The sequence below is a fragment of the Anser brachyrhynchus genome (assembly GCF_964034855.1).
Source record: "Anser brachyrhynchus genome assembly, chromosome: 12".
Lineage (NCBI taxonomy): Eukaryota > Metazoa > Chordata > Aves > Anseriformes > Anatidae > Anser > Anser brachyrhynchus.
Window position 1 is genome coordinate 6,465,159 of NC_137707.1, and position 18,421 is coordinate 6,483,579.

The window sequence follows — 18,421 nt, forward strand, 5'->3', positions numbered from 1 at the left end:
TGGTGGGCAGACCATCAGCACTTTCCAGGGCATCAATGAAAATGTCAGCAAGGATGTTTGCACAGCTGTGAAGACTGGGGCTGCTACAGAGCTGTCATCTGGAAAGTGTGGCAGGCCCACATGAAAACCGATGGGGACCTGCATTATCTTCTAGGAGCCCCCATCACACTGCATCTATCAGGGGCTCCTTCTGTGTAAGGACAAACTTCCTGAGGCTACACAAGGTGCTCGAACAGCTTGGAGCAAAAACCATCCGGCACAGACACTGTGAGGTCAGCATAACACCAGAGGGGACCTTCACATGCTTTTGGTCTCTCAACTTAAAAACCTCTAGGTTTTTAAGAACAAAGCAGAGGAAGACCCTGCCATCTCACGTGCAAATTCTGGTGTCCCAGGGCATCACCACAAACCCCAGCAAGAGAGGAGGCAGCCACCATATGCCCTACTCAGGCCTTCCCCATGTGCCCACTGTGTGAAGAGCCCCTGTGTTACCTTCAAAGAGCCACAGCTGGTGGCTTGGAAGCTACTTCGTGATGTGAGAAGGTGGAAGGCACCAGGTTTGAGTTACTTGAGAGGCAAGCTAGGGACATCTGCAGAGAAAACATGAGAGCTGCCTGAATTGCCTCCCATCTATCCAAAACAACAATGTCACAATGTGTACTTGCTCGGGTAACTCAGCAGCAGATCTACCCAGGATGTGCACCCACGGTTGCCAGACTCCCCAGCTCCTCTACCTGCTTGGGGCCCGCCACACCGGTAACACCTTGGCTTTGGTGCTTTTGAAATATTTTGCCTGTGTTGAAGTTTGGAAACACTTTCAGAAACACTAAACAAGCCTCTCACTGACAACAGGAATGAAAATCTAATCTTGAGATAGCCATTGCTCTATGTGTGTGACTTGTTTTCCCTGCCTGAAAAGCAGGAAAAATAATACTTGATTCTCAGGGCAGTAATTAGATAATTTCATGGAGGGGGGCTTACCATGCAGAGAAAGTAGAAATTTAAATTAATGGTAGCAGTAAACTGCTCATTTTTTTAGAGTCTCAAGCTTCACAAACGGTCACTCCCTAAGCCAATAAAAAACTGAATTTTGATGCAAAAAATAGACAATCAAAATAATAATGGTCATTTCACAAACTTTTTTTGATACCTTTGTCAAACAAATTATTACCTCTTTTAAGTAAGTTTTTACCTCTGGCAAATCTATCAGACCTTGAAATGTGGTTTTCAAAACCGGATATTACACATTAACACCAATCTAATATGTACGATCATTATGGAAACAATTCAAGCAACGCATATTGATTTTTTTTTTTGCGAACAGCAATAGCATTGATGCATAACACACACAAGTTCTCGTACACATACATATATGTATACGTGTTCTCGTAAATCAACACTGCCACAGTGTTACGGGAAGAATATGGTTGAGGCCACAGTGTTGATAGGCGTAGGATTTTGCAGTTCATATGTGCTTTCATTTTGGTCACGTAACCATGTTTCAGAACAGTATGCTTTTTGTATATTTTGTAAAACTAGCTTTAAGATAGACGATAAACGGAAATAACCCATTAATCAGATTGTTAATGAAAATTCTGAGAATTAAATTACAAATCCTGGACAAATTTAGTCATCAATTTCTCAAAACATCTTCGGCATGGAAAGCCGGAGATCTTTGTGAGGTCGAAAAGGTTGATTTCATACAGTTCTTAAAAGCAGAAACAACACTTGTCATACCCAGTTTCAATCAGACTTCTTTTTCTGTTTTCTAATTTCATTTCATCCTACTTTAACATGGCATTTTCCACCTCCCTCAGACCTCCACACAGAATCAGTCAGGCAGAAGAAACACTTGAGTAGCTTGTGAAGCCACAATGCCTGAGCTGGTCACATTAATGTGTCCCTGGACACATGAGCTGATTTTTGGCAGAGAATAAATAAGGAGAACTTTCAGGTTGTGCTAAAGATGAATGTGGACCCAAATTGTATGATAGCCAGTTGTCTTCGAAAACCTTGTAGTACCTGCTACTAAATATTCTGAACCCAAATAAGAATAGGAAAATGAAAACCAAAACAGCTCCTAAGATTTTATTTTCCACTTGGGCTAACATCAGTGAAAATGAATAGCCGTTTTGCTCCAGTAGTTGCATTTCTTTTGGGGTCATCTTTTGCTCAGCAGGAGTAGACAAGAATGAGCTGGGATTTATGGGGCTTTTAATTTTTATTCTTTAATGTTTCTATTTTCTTGTTCAAATATATTTTTATTTAATGTTTTGAAATATAGCTTTCCAGTTCAACCTCGTTTTAGTTTCCCCAAATAAATGCACTTTATGTGTTGAGGTGAAGGAAAACACTAAAAGTAGTGAAATTTTTCATATTTCAGACGAGCAAAATCTTTATCTAACTTGAAATATTTTCCATGCTTGCTTAAAAATCCATAAAACGAGCAACTGCTCATCAACTTAAGAGTTATATATGCGAAATCTCCTGCACTCAAGTCAGGACCAATGCATGACTGCAGATTTCTAACCATTTGTTAAATTTCCCACTCTGCAAGTGCCAAAGGATTGAAGAGTAAAAATGAGTGAGCAAAGACAAGGTTCCAAGTCACTAAGCTGTAGAGATGTTGCAATCATTTTTGGTGGGAGTAACTGCAGTTGTACTGTAGTGAACAGAAATCTCGGTTGGCATTACAGCCAACACAGGATGTTAGACTTGTAACAGGAAGAAAATGGCAAACAGAAATGCATATGAAGACAACAAGAATAAGCAGCTCTACAAACAGACCACAAACTTTTACACCGGTACTGCACAGCTACACGAAACTAAGCATCGGCTCCTGAATTTATATCATGCAGATAGTCTACAGACTTCACCTGTGCTTTAATAAAAGGGGATTCAATATGGATGAAAGTTATTTTATGAATAAGATACAGAAACTTTAGTTGTTGAAGTAAATATACAGACAGTGTCTTCCTGTGTATACAGGAGTGCTTAGTTAGATTGAAACTGACTAAACAATTTAGTCAGCGCAATTAGTTCAAAATAGTAGCTTGAGGTTCCTATGAGTTAAAATGCAAACTTTTATCAAACACTATAAACACCAGTTTGTTGCTTCCTATTTAACTTCAGTTAAAATCAATGAAGCAGTCAAACAACATGTTCCAGAATTTTTATTTTTACCTTTGTTGTTGTTGTTGTTGAGTTTAAACCTGTTATTTAAAGCATTATGTGATCTGTCTGTAATTATATAAATGTCATTTCAATTTTGCTAGAATTCAATATATAAAGGCAAATATATTGCACACTGGACCAATTATGCACTCAGTGATGTCCTTCAGGTACCTTCAACGAGTGATAAAAGGTAACAAAGTTAGCCTTACACTTTCAAAACACCAAGCAGACCTTACACAAATAACTCTCCCATCACTCCCTGCAGCAATACCATCTGCTTTTTATAGATGGGGGAAGCAAGGCACAGAAATGCAAATGCCCAAGGCCATGTAGGGATTCAGTTGCATGGAGAGATCTGGAGGTTAGAAGCTCCTGATTTCTTCACCCAACCATAGCCTTTTTATGCTGCATTTCTCTTTGGTTCAGTTGCTTATCTAGGTAGGAGTCATTGATAGTACTAAACTGTGCTCCTAAATTTTAGCATTTTTGTTAAAAAGAAAAAACAAATTTGGAATGGAGGCAAACTTCCACCAGAGCTAAAATGACAAATTTCCAGGCTTCCATAACTTTGCACCCTGTCAGGATTGAGAAGACCTACTGGGAACATGCAGACAGGCTGAAGGAACTGTATGAGTTCTAGAACAAAGGCTTTAAAGAAGAAATTACTTTCCCTGTTTCATGGGGTCTATGACACAATCATGTTTTTGCTTTGGATCAGGATTTTCTGATTCTTTCTCCTCCCACGGGTGACTTACATTTTTAATTCACTCTATTTATCCCAAATCTTGTCAATGGATTTTGGTTAGTAAATGAGAAATACTATATTATAACAAGTAATCATTTGATATATCTATACTGCACCATTCCAAAACTCTGCAAATAGATCAGTTTTCCTTTTATCTTATAGCATTTTCCCCATCCCTGATTCACATATATTCATGGTATACACAAAAAGCCTTTCACTGGTACTAACAATTTTCACTGGTACACATTTTTTACAGCTGTTAGAAGCAAGAAAAGAAGAAAATTCTAGTGTCCTTTTATTTAAGATATTCCTGAAAGTGTAATTCTGAGTGCTAGTACATAAATCTGTGTTCTTAAGAACAGATTTAAAATAAAGGTGTAATTTATGTAGCAGGGTACTAATTTTCATCCCTGCAGCAGCACTGTTAAAAAGAGAGATTCATAAGGGCAATGAGAATAACAGAGTACGTTGGACACAAACTGAAAAATAAGAGGAGACTGGAAGAAAGCAGTCTGTGAAGAACAGTGAATTTCTTTTTAAATTATTTTCAATGTCCACACATCAGAGTAGTTTTGCCAGCTTCCCCCAGTAAGCAAGCAAATCCCAAAAAGTAGGAGCAAACACAGTTCCAGGCTTCACTCCTGAATTTCCTGGCTTCTGTGACTTTATGTCAATACCTTGATTATAACTCTGATTTATATAAGCCAAAGTCTTATTTCATAGCAGTTTCAAATATAGAAAACAGAGCTTTTTAAACAATGTCATTATCAGTATCCTTATATTTTCTACAATTGTCAAGTATGTTCCACGTCTTAAAATACACAGGGTGTTGTGATGCTCTCATATTGTCTTAACTTATGCTACACTAACCCAGAAAATGTTTACTATATGTTTATCTCAAAATCTTTTTTCTACTCAGTGGCAAGAATAGTTGTTAGCAAAAGACATGTATTTTGATGTAAATCTCCCATGTTGAAGTCCTTCCAGCGAACACAGAGATTACAGCTGATTTCAGCAACAGATGCATTGAACTTAAGTAGTGTCCTCTGATGTTTCTGAGATTGCAGTTATTATATTTTCTTTCTGCTTCTTGAAAGAAGCAAAATCACATGTATCACAGATGCTACAAAACACTAAGTTGTAGACAATAACAAATAAAAACATACCAAGGAAGAGAAGTTTTTTTGTTTGTTTGTTTGTTTTTTACTGGTATATATGACTGGTCATGTTTTCTTTGCAGTAAGAAAACTGCCCCTCATAACAAATCAAGTCTTCTAAACACCACTTACACGTCAGAAAATTTCAGAGTTTTCTTTTTACCCTCCTCATCTAACAAAAACTAAAAACCCAGCAAGAACAGATTTCTTTTCACTGCTTCAGTAGCAAAATGGACCAGGAGCTTTACCAGTCTCATCAGTTTCTAATTCCTCTCGCACATGAAATTTATATTTCTCAGTGTCAGTGTCCTTAGAAGAAGAGTGAACACAGCATCAGAATCATTAGTCATCTTTCATGCTCTGGAGGTCCTTCTCGACCAATTTAGTAAAGAACAATGCTGTGCAAAAGAGACAGGATGGCTGCTAATGACAGGCAACAGTTCAATATTTTATGCCACCTTAAAAAAGTTTCAGTAACTGAAGGTGTTCTCACATTAATTCTTTGCATCAATTATTGACAGAGAATTTAATTTAAAGGCAACTAGTCAGTAACCTAGGGGTACTGTTTTAAATAATTTATAATTGCTGCATGGGTGTAATCATATTGCTATTGATTAAGATCCAGTCACTTCTACCAGTCCAGCATGTCTTATGCTAATTAATTTTAGTGATATCACCTTTTTAACTCTGTATTCCCTGGTAACTGGAACTCATTATTAAAAAATAATTTAATCAGGAGCAGTCTTTTAAAGTTTATATGATTAGTACTTGCTATGCTGTTGAAAAAGTGGCTCTATATGAAAGTGAAATTAGGAACTAAAGAAGAATAGAGACAGTCTGTTAATTTCAACAGAAAAGCAAGGATGCTTTAAATAACAAAGATTTAGATAAGATATGGGAAAGAAGATTAAGACAGTGTTATCATTATCGCCCCTTGATCCTGAAGTTGTTACATGCATTAACACCTGTTTAAATCAATAGAAATTTTGAAGATCAGTACCATTCCAGTGAATTGCAGTTCTCAGAATACCCAGTCTAGGACCAAACCCTCTTAAGAAAACAATAAAATACTATACAACATTTCAAGGCAAGAAGAGACCCCCTTCACAACTGATCCTTCTCCTGTCTTGCATATCATCCTCAGTTAGGGGCTGATTCTTGCCTTCATCTGACCTCCCATGGCAACTTCCAGTTTCTATTTGTTATATTTCCAGCAAACACTTTTTTCTTCCCAATTTTTTCAAGCTACCTCCATGTTTGAAAAGTGCTTCCTCACATGTACATAAACGTACCTCTTTATCAACCTGAAATTCTCAAATTTCTAAATAGTCTTCACATTTTCTTGTGAAGTCTGGTGAAACTATTCTAGGTTTTTCAATTAAGACCTCAAAAAACTTTATAGCCAGTTTCAAACTGCAATGGAAGCAGGCAGACATGTGAAGTCAATGCTAAGGGAAATAAAAATAAAATAAATAAATACTGCCTTTCTGAAAGCAGCTCATCTCTCCATTTCTCTCCAGTTAAAGACATTGGGTAGGTGCTACCCACTTCATCAAGAGCAGAATCTTGTAAGCACAGACGCTTGGAAGGGAATTAATACAAGAACAAACAAAAGTCCAGCATGAAAAGGAAGAAACTGGAACGCAAGAAGCATAATACTTGAAAACTAAAAAGGGCCTATTCCCTTTTGGAGTATTTCCATTGAGATTAGGGTGCTGGATGGGCACATGGACAGACAAGACAAAGTATATATCCAGTATGAGCAAGGACACAGGTCAGGGACTATGGAGACAATGGGTGTAAGTCAAAACATTTAGCCTGTAAGTAAAATGACAAACCCTGTAACTTGAACTTGACACATGCTTGGAACAAACATCCACAACTAATGCCACAAAGGACATGCAATCTTTGTTCCTGAAGACACCAGTATGTAAATTAAATTGAATTTAGTCCACTTTGAGGTTTGCAATCAAATAGGTATTTTTAATATCAATAAAAAATGGAGCGTTCCCCAGAGAATCCAAATCAAGCTGCTTTTGCAGAACAAAATCAAAATGCTGAAACACATATGCTTTTAAGATAACTCAACAAATGTAAAATTTTTAGCAAAAGCAGTACATTCAAATCTACTCTGACAAATAAACTGAAAGGAAGGATAGGAAGGAGGAATGAATCTGACATTTGTATTTCCTTAGAACAAAGAAACAAGAAGTTTGGGGACAGCACAAAATGCCTGGGTACTGAGGGGGCATTGCTGTAGGAGACACTGCCCACACTGCACACCAACTGTAACCAGCACTTACTTTAGACCATGGGGGAAAAACAAAACAAAACAAAACAAAAATCACAAGGGCTGCCTATGATTGTGTTTGCATGGTAGGGAACAGAGATACAAGATGGTGTAAATAGCTGTTGCTTAAGTTAGCCCTACAACTTTCATGCATAAAGTCTCTAGTATCAATCTATTACTATGCACAACCAACAATAAATGGAATACACCATTAAAAATAAAGGAAACACCAAAACAGTGGTTAAGTAACTATGCTTTGGTTTTTAATACCAAAATTGATGTCCCATGGACCAACCTCATTGATAATCTAACTTGAATAATGGCTTTGTTAACAAAATTGCAACTGCAAAAGGTTGTGTTTGACAGTCACACCTGGTAGTATGAGACAATATTTCAAACAGTTTAGGAAAAAAAAAAATAATAACACTATTAAATTTACTGAATACCTTGTCTAGGGTTAAGTATTTTATGCAGGCATCAGCATCTTTAAGGAGTTCACCTTTTAAAAGGAGCAGGTTTTTTGTTGTAAATGGCACTGACACTACAACAAGAAAGTTCATTTCACAAAGATGATTCATTAAGAAATAAAATATTCATGGCTGACAGCTTGAAGGATCGCCATACAGTTTTATTCTAATGCACCTGTCCTCTTTGTCAAGTCCAATATGGGATGTCATGTCGCCAAAGTTTTATTTAGAAATTGTTTGTCAGAGTGAGCTTTCTAATGTGAATGAAAAATTCATTCCCTCATTAAGAAGATTTTCCATGAAATGTCTAGGATTTTCAGTGAACACCAGGACATGAACCAATTACTGTTAAACACTTAAAGAGGCAGTGTCCTAGCTCACTCAGCAAAACCCTTAATGCACAACTATATGGAAAGAACTCAATATCTATCAGGAAAACTCAAATGAAATATCAGTTTTATTTTGGTTTATGTGCTTCTTCCCCTTTCGTTCTTTTCCCTTTTCTTTTCTCTCTCGTTCTCTCTCTCTCTCTTTTTTTTTTTTTTTTGGTGACAAATAGAAAACCATGACATTTGAGAGATCTTAGTCAAATGCAAATACTGGATGTTGAGCATTTGTATGTGACTTGAAGGAGAAAAATAGGGCATACCTTTACACAGACTCATATAAATCAGCCATAGAGATACATACATGTAAAGTTGACAGAAACATATGTATTTATATTTCTTTATTTATTTGCTGAAGTCCTCTGTTTCTTTCTTGTCTTTTCCTGAAAGTTTACCTCCACTACTGAAGAGAACACCTGCCTCAAGCCGTGAACCTGGAGAATCATAGGACAGGCATACGCCAAAGAAAGATGCAATGCCAAATCGCTTTCAAGGGTGTCATTTTTCTTTGAATCTCTCATGGCTCCATAAGTAAGTTGAAAACTTGACTGCTTCCATTTATGCAATGATCTATGTCCCATGCACTTCATTTTTTTTCTCCTTAAAGGAATTTCACTTGGAGTGTCATATTCCCTAGGACCAGAGATCCACAGTCACCCACTCTTTTCCCTCAGAGATTTTCCTGTGTGGAAGAAAACGTAGCTACTCATTGCAGATTTCAGGATGTCCAAAAGCCCACCTGGAACAGAAGCGGGCTGCTGGACATCTGGAAACCAGAGACACCTCATACACGCTCTGATCTCTTCCCTGCCTGTTAATCCTGTTAGTGGTAAACACGTATCTCAACATAGTGGTCAACCACACTGATCCAGCCACCAAAATCTCCGAGAGTAATGAGTTCTAAACAAAAAATATATAAATAATAATAATAATAATAAATTGGTGTTTAAGTGGAAAAAGGGTTCAGTTTGAATCTGTATGTGTAGCTAGCTTTCCCTTCCATGAAGCTCCAGGAATTTTCCTAAGCAATCTGTATTTTAGAAAGTATAACTCATAAACTTTGTGCAATGCTATCTATAATTACTTTCACTGGATGAATGGTCAAGAACTTTTTATGTTCTTTTAAATTTTTAAGTTTTCTCCTAGACAGACTACAGTAGGAGATAATTCAACAGATCCAGAAGTATTTTCTTAGCAAATCAATATTAATTTATCCAATTGTTATAGTTTCAAGAGCCAAAGTGCGTTCTAGTGCTAGGCTGCAAGGTATGTTTATTCTGAGCAAAAGTTATTCAAATATTTATAAGATTAGATAACTTAGAAAAGAAAATACAGATGGCAGGATGCAACACTGAGCCATATTTTCCTAGCCACCCTTTCAGTTATGAAAGGCAAGAAGTCTAAATGGGCTGATAGTGTAATCACTAATTTCCTCATGTAATTTTCAGCCAAAATTCAATTTCTGTTTAGTTCTTGTCTTCAACAAATGATGCAGTATGTCAGCTAAGGTCACAGAAAGAAGTCTGCATAGTATCAGAGAGTTTATGTTCTTCCTTAAATAAAATTTTCAAGATGTTATGGAAGAAAATCATATGGAGACTGCATATTACACTCCATAATGCAGAACAAGTTCCAATTTCTTTAACAGTTATATCCAATCCTAAGCATACCAATGGCAAATGTCAACAGCTTTCTGCCATGCAATGACACTGATACAAACCAATCACTTTTATTTACCCTACTTTTAGTCTATCGTCTACTTTGCAGAGGTGGATAATTAAAAGAAAAAGCCAGAAAAGATCGCTAATAGTTTTGCCATCTTCATAGGTCATGCAGTAGTGTGTCATAATTCTATAGTCATAAATGCAGTTCATTATTATTACATGTGGAGAAAAGTAGTTAATTCTCTGTCAAAATTCACAAGGCAGAGGAACTATTCCAGTTCTTGCAATCTGATAGTATTTTTTCCTTCAAATAAGAATAGCACATGCCTTCCAGCTACCATTCTTTTTTAAACACTGACTGTACTATAAGGTCCAATAAATTATTGCAATACCCTTTCACCCCTCTAAACCTAAGTTCAAATATAACTGATGTTAGAAACAAAATGAGTTTGTTATTTTAAACTTAATCGCATCAGACACCTAAATTCTTGCAAGGAACCCAACTGAGACACTCTGCCTTCGGTTGGCTTGTTTCCCTTGTTCACATCCAAGGCTCCCCAGGAGCCCACCCACAAATCACAGCTAACCACCCCCTGCCCCGTGTCAGACGTGTAACCCTATCCACGCAAGCGGCCCACTGCCAGTACCAGTGGTTAGGAAGGGCTATAGCACTAGAGAAACCAATGTGCAATAAAACGTTCTGTGAACAGATCAACCGCTACTTGTGTGCTAATACAACATTTTGAAAATGTATTAGTTTTTTAAAGGGCAAATTTGGAAGTTCTGGGGCTCTTAGAAGTAGCAAATACAGAAAATCAATTAAACTAACATGTGAAGCTTAAATATATCACATTGTAAACTCATATTTTATGCCACCACTTTAAGTGCACTTAGATGATCTCCTGGAGGAATTCAGAAAGTGTTATCTTATTTTGTGCCCAAAACCAGAAAAAGAGCTCCACTGGGCTTGCCAGGCTGTTAAAATTAAAATAGCTGTTTGAGCACGGCATAATACATGAGATGTTTAAGGCATTTTCCCCTAGAATTTTGGTTTATCTTCTTTAGTTAATTTTCTGAGATAAAATCCAGTTATAAATAACCTGGAGGCATTCTCAGTCTGCTGCTTGTGGGATGGCAAATCTTTAATAGCCAGAAATTCTGCCTCTTAGAGATCTCTTGAGGGAATAATAATACTTTGAAAATTATCCGAAGGAAAATAAGCAAAAAGCATCATAAAAATTATAAGAACCTGTAATTATTCAGGAAGTTATATTATATTTATAAGCTAATGAACTATCACCCATAGGCTCATTTTTTTTTTCTTTTTCAAATGTATGCTTAAAAATATTGACTATAATCAATACAAACTGATTATTTTCATCAAAATTTGTTATCTAAAAGAGTTCCAAGTCTTACAAGACTTGCTAAAAAAAAAAAATAATAATCTGTAAGACAAAACCCTACAGATACGTGCCAGAATGAAAAAAAGACAAATCAAATCTAAAACTTAAAGCAGACATGGCTAAAGAATTGAAGCAGAACTGCAACTTTTGAAAGCAACTTTTGCTTTTCAGTACTCTAGAATCAAGGAAAGAGTTATACCCTGATGGCATGTAAAACAAGTGAAATATGAAATTAATACTTTCTCTAAACCAAAGACTACAATAACAATATCCTGGCTGTCATCCATTGACTATGTATATAATTACCACAGTGCCTACTACTAGAAAAGTAGGAGGCAATTGAAAACAAAAATTGAGTCTGTCAGACTAGATACCGTAAGATTTATTCTTGTCAAAGATCTGTAGGACACAAATAATAATCGAAGTTCAAGCAGTTAAAAAAAAAAAAAAGTTTGTTGAATACGAGCAACCCTTTTTTCTTTTCTTTTTTTTTTTTCTTTCTTTTTCTTTTTCCAAAAGGTCTAAAACTGCTGCAGAAATCTGCAAGTCAATCACCTTCTCACCATTAGCAAGGAAAGGAGTTGAAAGCCATTCTGACAGGCAAGGTAGAAAGGAACACATATTTGTAATATAATGGAAAATAACTGGTAGAGAGATTGAGAAAGGAAAAATCTGCCTGACTATTCTCCTTGACTTTTCTGAGGTTACTGAGAAGGTTGATGATGGTAGTGCACATGGCATAATTTATTTGGATTTTCAGAGTACCAGCAATGAAATTTAATGTACAAAAGGTAAGAGCTATGAGGACAGACAAAAGAAATTTAAGTATTGAGAGAAAAGGTAAAAGGTATAATTAATACAGGGGAATTAATGACACCAGCGAAACGCAAATACAATACTGTGCAGGTAACATCAGTTTGACTTGCTACTTTTCACTCAACACAAATGATTAGACAAGTGAAAAATAAATTCTAAATTAGAGACAATCATATCAAACACTTTCTCATAGGAAGAATAACAGAAGTCTAGACAGGCTGGCAAAGCAAATTTGTTCTTACTCTACTAAGAAAAAATACAAAATTTACTGCGAATCTCACATTGTTAAAGTGCTACAAACCCTGATGATTATAGTAGTAGTTTTCTTCACTCAACTTTCTCCATTTAGGATATAGAGGAGTATTTTCTTTCCAAATGCAAAGGCACTTTCTCTCATTTAAAATAAAATGTAATGAAACAATAATAAACCTTTGATGTACACAGTTTTAGACATACCATAAACTCTAAAGACATACTTGACAGGGTGTGTTTCTAATGCTATTGAATGATGAGATTTGAAAAATCCAAATGTGCATTTACTTCTCATTGATATTAGCTCTCATTTATTAATTTAATTCACTGCTGTGGAAGTTGGAAGTCCCATACAACTCATACAGCTTTTTTTTTTTTTTTTGGGGGGGGGTGGAGTTGTACACAGAGCACTGTGGCAAACTTTTAAGCAATAATTCAGACATTCTCCCAGATATTCACTGGACACTGCTCACACAGAATTCAGATGAAGCATTTCCACCACATTTTTCAATTATTCATAATCTGCAACATTACCTAGAATTGGTACTAGCAAATCCATTGCCAGCAATGTGTGTATTTGTGCATGTGCATGACAGAGATGCACTTTTATTGTGCTGAACCCTCCAAGTTCACAAAGTAAACATTATGACTTCTCCCTTGGACAATAAAACAAACCTCTGCTTATTCACTGAAAATATATTTAATTCTGAATTACCGAAATCAACCCAACTTTGAACGATTCGCTCAATAGGAGAAGTTTCTGCAAATGATGGGACTGTACTTTGGAGATAGGTAATCTGGGCTGCCTATCTCTCAATTCTCCTTTACCTCCTTAACAACTTCAGATGCATAAATAAAATCTAGGACATTCCATTTATATTTTTAACTTCAAACCAGGCATGAGAGAAAGCATTTTGCTGAATGTCAAGCTCACAAATAGTATGCATTAAAAATGTAGTTGCAAGACCATTTTTTGAGGTTTCAGTTCCATTAATCACTTCGCCTCTAGTGGGGATCGCTGGGTTTCACTCTAAATAGTTTGTGTCCATGTGGCACACTCTACAGTTGCCCTTCCATTTTCTCCCTCCCTCTTCATCACTACCTAGGAAAAAAGGGCAGCTCTTCACATTAGCAAGGATGAAGGTTGACCGTGAAGATATGCGGAAAGATCTTATGATGCTCAGCAACTAGGCAATAAAATGGCAGATGAGACTAAATGTAGCTGAATGTCAAGTGATGCACATGAGAAAAAACAAGTGAAACTTCACATGCCTTCACTAACTTATTGTTAGGATGCAAAACCAAGATTCTGGGGTTATAACATAGTGTTACAGAAACATTAGCTCAACGCTCAGTAGCAATTAAAAAATAAACAGAAATCTAGGAATTATTAGGAAAGGGATAGAGAAACAACCGAAAATACACTGCTATGTCACTGAAGTTCTGGTACTCTCATCTTTAAAAAGATATCATAGCACTGGAAGGCTACAGGTAAGGACAAAAAAATATATATATTATTATTATGGAATAACTTTTGTACACAGTTAAATTCTGGATTTTCTTTTTTAAAAAGAGATGGCTGAGTGGAGACACGCTAGAGGCCTATAAACCTCTGAGCATGTTGGAGAGGGTGAATAGGGAGAGGGTGCCTCGTTTAGGACAAGGGCCGGATGCCATCAGTGAAAGGAGACACTTGGATTTTTTATGCAATATGAAGTTAAGCTGTCAAATCCCTCCCACAGGACACTGTGGATGCTAAGAATTTACATGAGTCAAAAACTGTCTGATAAATGTTACCAGAGGCTGAGAGAGATATGGGGGAAAAACATCTATTGTTTCCTGATTCTCCCTCTTTTTCTTAGTGTTTTACTGTTGTCCTTTGTTAGAGCAAGTGTACTAAACTGGTTTGAACTTCGGTCTGACCCCATATGGGCATTTTTTATGAAGAACCAACACATATGAAAGGCATCATTAAAAGAAAAGGTGAACTGCTGGATTGAAAGGTGGGTGGTGGAGCATCAAGTGCTGAATAACCCTGAAGAATGCCTCAAATACTTACCTGACCGTCTATATACTATCAATAACACATACCAAAAAGCCAGGTCAGCCTCTTCATTTGTAATATTCTCCTTTTCTTTTTTGCTAAGTTCTGGGCAAATGGAGCCTGATTTTAAAAATAGATGCCCACAGGGATTGCACCCAGCTGCTTTCTTACACACCTGCAGCAAAAAGCACAAGCTTTCACTAGGACATAGCCATCCTACAGGTAAATGATGATGCTAAATCCCATTTCTCTTTACTACATACCCCAAAGCTGCAATCACTGATCGCACCATGCCCAAAAATGATGATTTCAGGCCCCTGGGGCACAGACCCTGCCCTTTATTACTTTATTGGAGTAAGTGTAATTTTATTGCTTTAAATACGAGTGAATCAAATGTAACAGTTTAATATAATAATCATTCTGAGCAAGAAATGGAGATTGCAGACTGGTGGTAAAATTAACCTGGGGGATCACTTCCTTGTAACAGGCCTTTATTTCTGCATTTGTATACAGTTCCAGTACACAAACTATGCAAGCGGAAAACCCTTTCATATTGGTTTTTCTCTTTTCCTTTAGCAAATGGGGGCTCAGCTGTTCCAGGGGACAACACACCAGCACTCCTTGTTTAAAATGTACTCTCATGATCGACAAATACAGTTAGTAGTTTAGCCAAAAGAAACAGATGACACTAAAAATGCTAGTCCTCCTCAGTGGAAAATCTTTTACTTCAGGACAGTTGCACTGGGACTTAATGGACACCTCCTGTCGCTCCCCTTTGAAGAGATCTCCACCATTCACAGCAGCATTCAGGATGGATACAGAGCCAAAACATTCCCCCTTCTTCCCAACCCCTCCATCCTCTCCCAAAAAAACATTTTCCAAGGGGGAATCTAGTTAAGAGGGGAGCCCTCAGTTTAACAAGTATCATCCTGCTGGAAAGGAGTTTGACCTCTCCTGTGTGGATAAACAAAAAAATCCATCCCAGAAATGTATTTCTTTGCGGATTTTGGTTTTTGTTATTGATCTATCCATTCTCCTCTGTTAAAATCACCTTATACTCGATATATCCCAATCTTGTTTTTTCACTTCTTCTTGTCAGTCTTAAAAAAATTAATAATAAAAAATCATACTTTCAGGAAAAAAAAAAGAGAGAGAGAGAGAAAGAGGAAAGGAAAAGGACTCTTCCCTTCTTGAAAGGATTTTAAAACCGTGTATGAACTGACTTTCAAAGGATAGGGGCTTTAGTTATCCTCTGATACCAGATCTGGTTGCACTGTATTCAGTACCATTCAGCACCATCTTTTTCTGAAGACTGTGTCTTGGTTTACTGCCAATGTCCTTGATCAGAGCACAGAAGCATTTACTTAGGAAAATAACATTAAATGGCAGCCCATGGCAACAATAACAGCTCTATCGCCAGAATACACTCACAGAGGATGCATGGGTGGCTCGATGGCCCTGAACACTTAAGTACATTTTTTTTCCTTTCAATTCCCTCTGGTACATTAATTTTTATTGATAGCTTATAGCTATGGCAAGTGGTCTTGGTTTTACTAACTTGCAGGACTGAAGAATATCACTGATGTGAAAAAAAAAAAAACCAAAAAACAACAACAACAAAAACACACAACATAACAACAAGCTGCCTGGCCACCACACCATATATTTGTATTTCTGAGCACAGCCTTTATTTAATTAGAACAGCAAGTGATCTTCCCTTCCTACTTTATCTGCGCACTCATTAATTTCTTTCAAAAATGAAAAATCTATCATTTCCCTCATTTCACAGAAGTGTTAGTTGAATTGCTGTGCAGACCTGGGTACAAAGTGTAACAGATTTGGGAAATGCACAGGTTCTCTTGTTCTTTCACAACATATTATTTATAACCAACTGAATCCTAAAGAAATTTCTGCAAATGCCTAATGTTACAGGGAACTGCAAACCTCAACAAGTTGCAGGGAGATAAAAAACTAATATGACTCTATTGCAAAGAAATTTAATAGCACTTAATATTGTTTCCTTCTTCCTGCTTTTATCTTTATATGTATTACAAAGATGCAGTTTTATCTTAAAAAACTGATCCCCTAAGGCAAAACAAAACAAACAAACAAACAAAAAACGAAATAACCTCATCTGATCATTTTTGTTAAATAGTGGACTTGTGACAAAATGATTGGGGAAAAACAAACAAAAGAAAGTATTACAGCATCCAAGTACAGAGAGTTCTCACTGGCCAGGTCAGTAATCAAGCACCTCTAGAGCCTGTGCTGGAGGTTATCCCCTGAATTCTGGTGTTAATGGATCATGCTGAGTTTTTTTTTTTTTTCCTACTGAAATCTTTAGGGACATTATGTTAATTCAGGCTGAATACAATTTCTGTTATTTCTACGTATGTGACATAAAAATGACCTTGCATTGTTACACAGCAACACAGCTGCATGTCGGTGGCAAGAAATCTGGAACACGCAGAAACTGCTGAGTCAAGCCTTTAAAAGCAACACACACATTAGTAATGCTAATGATACTTGAAAAAAAAAAATGTTTAAAAATCAGTGTGTTACAAATCTTCCATTACAAAAACAAGAGTTCTTATAAAGGGAGCATTATGCTCTTCCATTAAACATTTGATTACTCTCCCTACATATATGGTTCATATTTTACTGGTCACAGAACCATCACCATATCCTCTGATTAACTCTGTGCAGGCATGAAAGAAAAGGGATACAGAACTGAGCCCAAAACACCCGTCTGCACACACTCTGGGTTCAGTCTTCACCTGCAGTTTCTGTCTTGTATCAGTGAGCCACATAGACTTTAAGAGATTAAATGCTTTGCCAGTACATGCTCTTTTCCATCCATTTTTTTCTACAGTCCTATCATTCAGCTTATGCTATTACTACTACTAACATTCCTGCCTTTTGGTGGGTACTTGCCTTTGGAGGAAATAATAGAGCCATTCGATCTTGGTTTCAGACGCATTAGGAATCACTGCTAAACCACATGGATGCAGAGCACTCTCACCAGTAGTGCCCAGTTGAATTCATTTTGCTAGCAGCAGTCACCCCACTTCCACCATCCCCTTCCTAAGCTGTGGTCTCGACACAGACACATCTCTTAGTATGTCTCTGCATCGTTGCTGGCATAGCAGATACTCATCTCAGGGGTCTTTGGACTCTGCAATTATACAAACAAATATCACCAATCATGATCATATCTAAAAGACAAAATAAAAACAAGATTGAAAATGAGGCTCAGCTTCACTCGTAAAAACAATGGGAGTTTTTAACTGATTTCACTGCATTCTGAATCAGGTTGCTAACAATTAGGCTAACAAAAAATATTTCACAAGCATCTTCTTTACCAAGTAAACAATGATTACACAGTGCAACATAGTAATTACCTAAGCTATTCTCCATTTTATGGCATATATCAAGGAGTGCTCCAAAGGAACCTCACGTTCTGCGCACGCTCGGGGCACGCTGCTGCTGCACGGGATCACGCTAGTGCAACTGCAGGAGATTGCTAAGGTAAAGGCTTTTTAGAAAATGAGAGATATAAGCTCTTTTAATCTAATAATGCATCTAATTTTCATTTGTATACTCTCATCGTTGTTTTGCCTTTTTTCAATGTCTGAATACTCTGAAACGAGGTAATGAAACCAGACTAATCAGCATTTTCAGAGATGAATCTGATCTCCAGGAGCTCTTTGGGAAAAATGACTGAGGCACATGGGCTTTCTAGTTTTGATTAGGAATCTGCAATCAAAAATTATGTTTACATAAAGAAACTTAAATATTATCAACAGCATTTAGCACTACAGAATTGGTACTAATGATAAAAATGAAGTACTTGTGAATCACATCTTAGATTTTTAATATTTAAAACAACAACAACAAATCTTTTCCCTTTTAACCACCAGAGCTATGACTTCCTGCTGAAAATCCCAAAGGTATCTTCCTCTTTTCTGGAAGGCATGTTTCCTTCTAATTAATTAGGGTGAGGGACTGAGGCAAAGCAAAAGG

At 36.8% G+C, this 18,421-nt stretch overlaps 1 protein-coding gene and 1 long non-coding RNA gene across 9 annotated transcripts in view; one reads left to right on the forward strand and one right to left on the reverse strand.

The window, feature by feature from the left end:
* Positions 1–18,421, reverse strand: part of WWOX (WW domain containing oxidoreductase) — a 510,587-nt gene that overhangs the window by 165,793 nt on the left and 326,373 nt on the right. The window lies entirely within an intron of this gene.
* Positions 1–18,421, forward strand: part of LOC308176590 — a 38,395-nt gene that overhangs the window by 415 nt on the left and 19,559 nt on the right. Inside the window, exon 2 of the long non-coding RNA XR_013938430.1 lies at positions 1–18,421. This exon is cut by the window's right edge and continues 19,559 nt beyond it. This is a non-coding gene — a long non-coding RNA (uncharacterized lncRNA).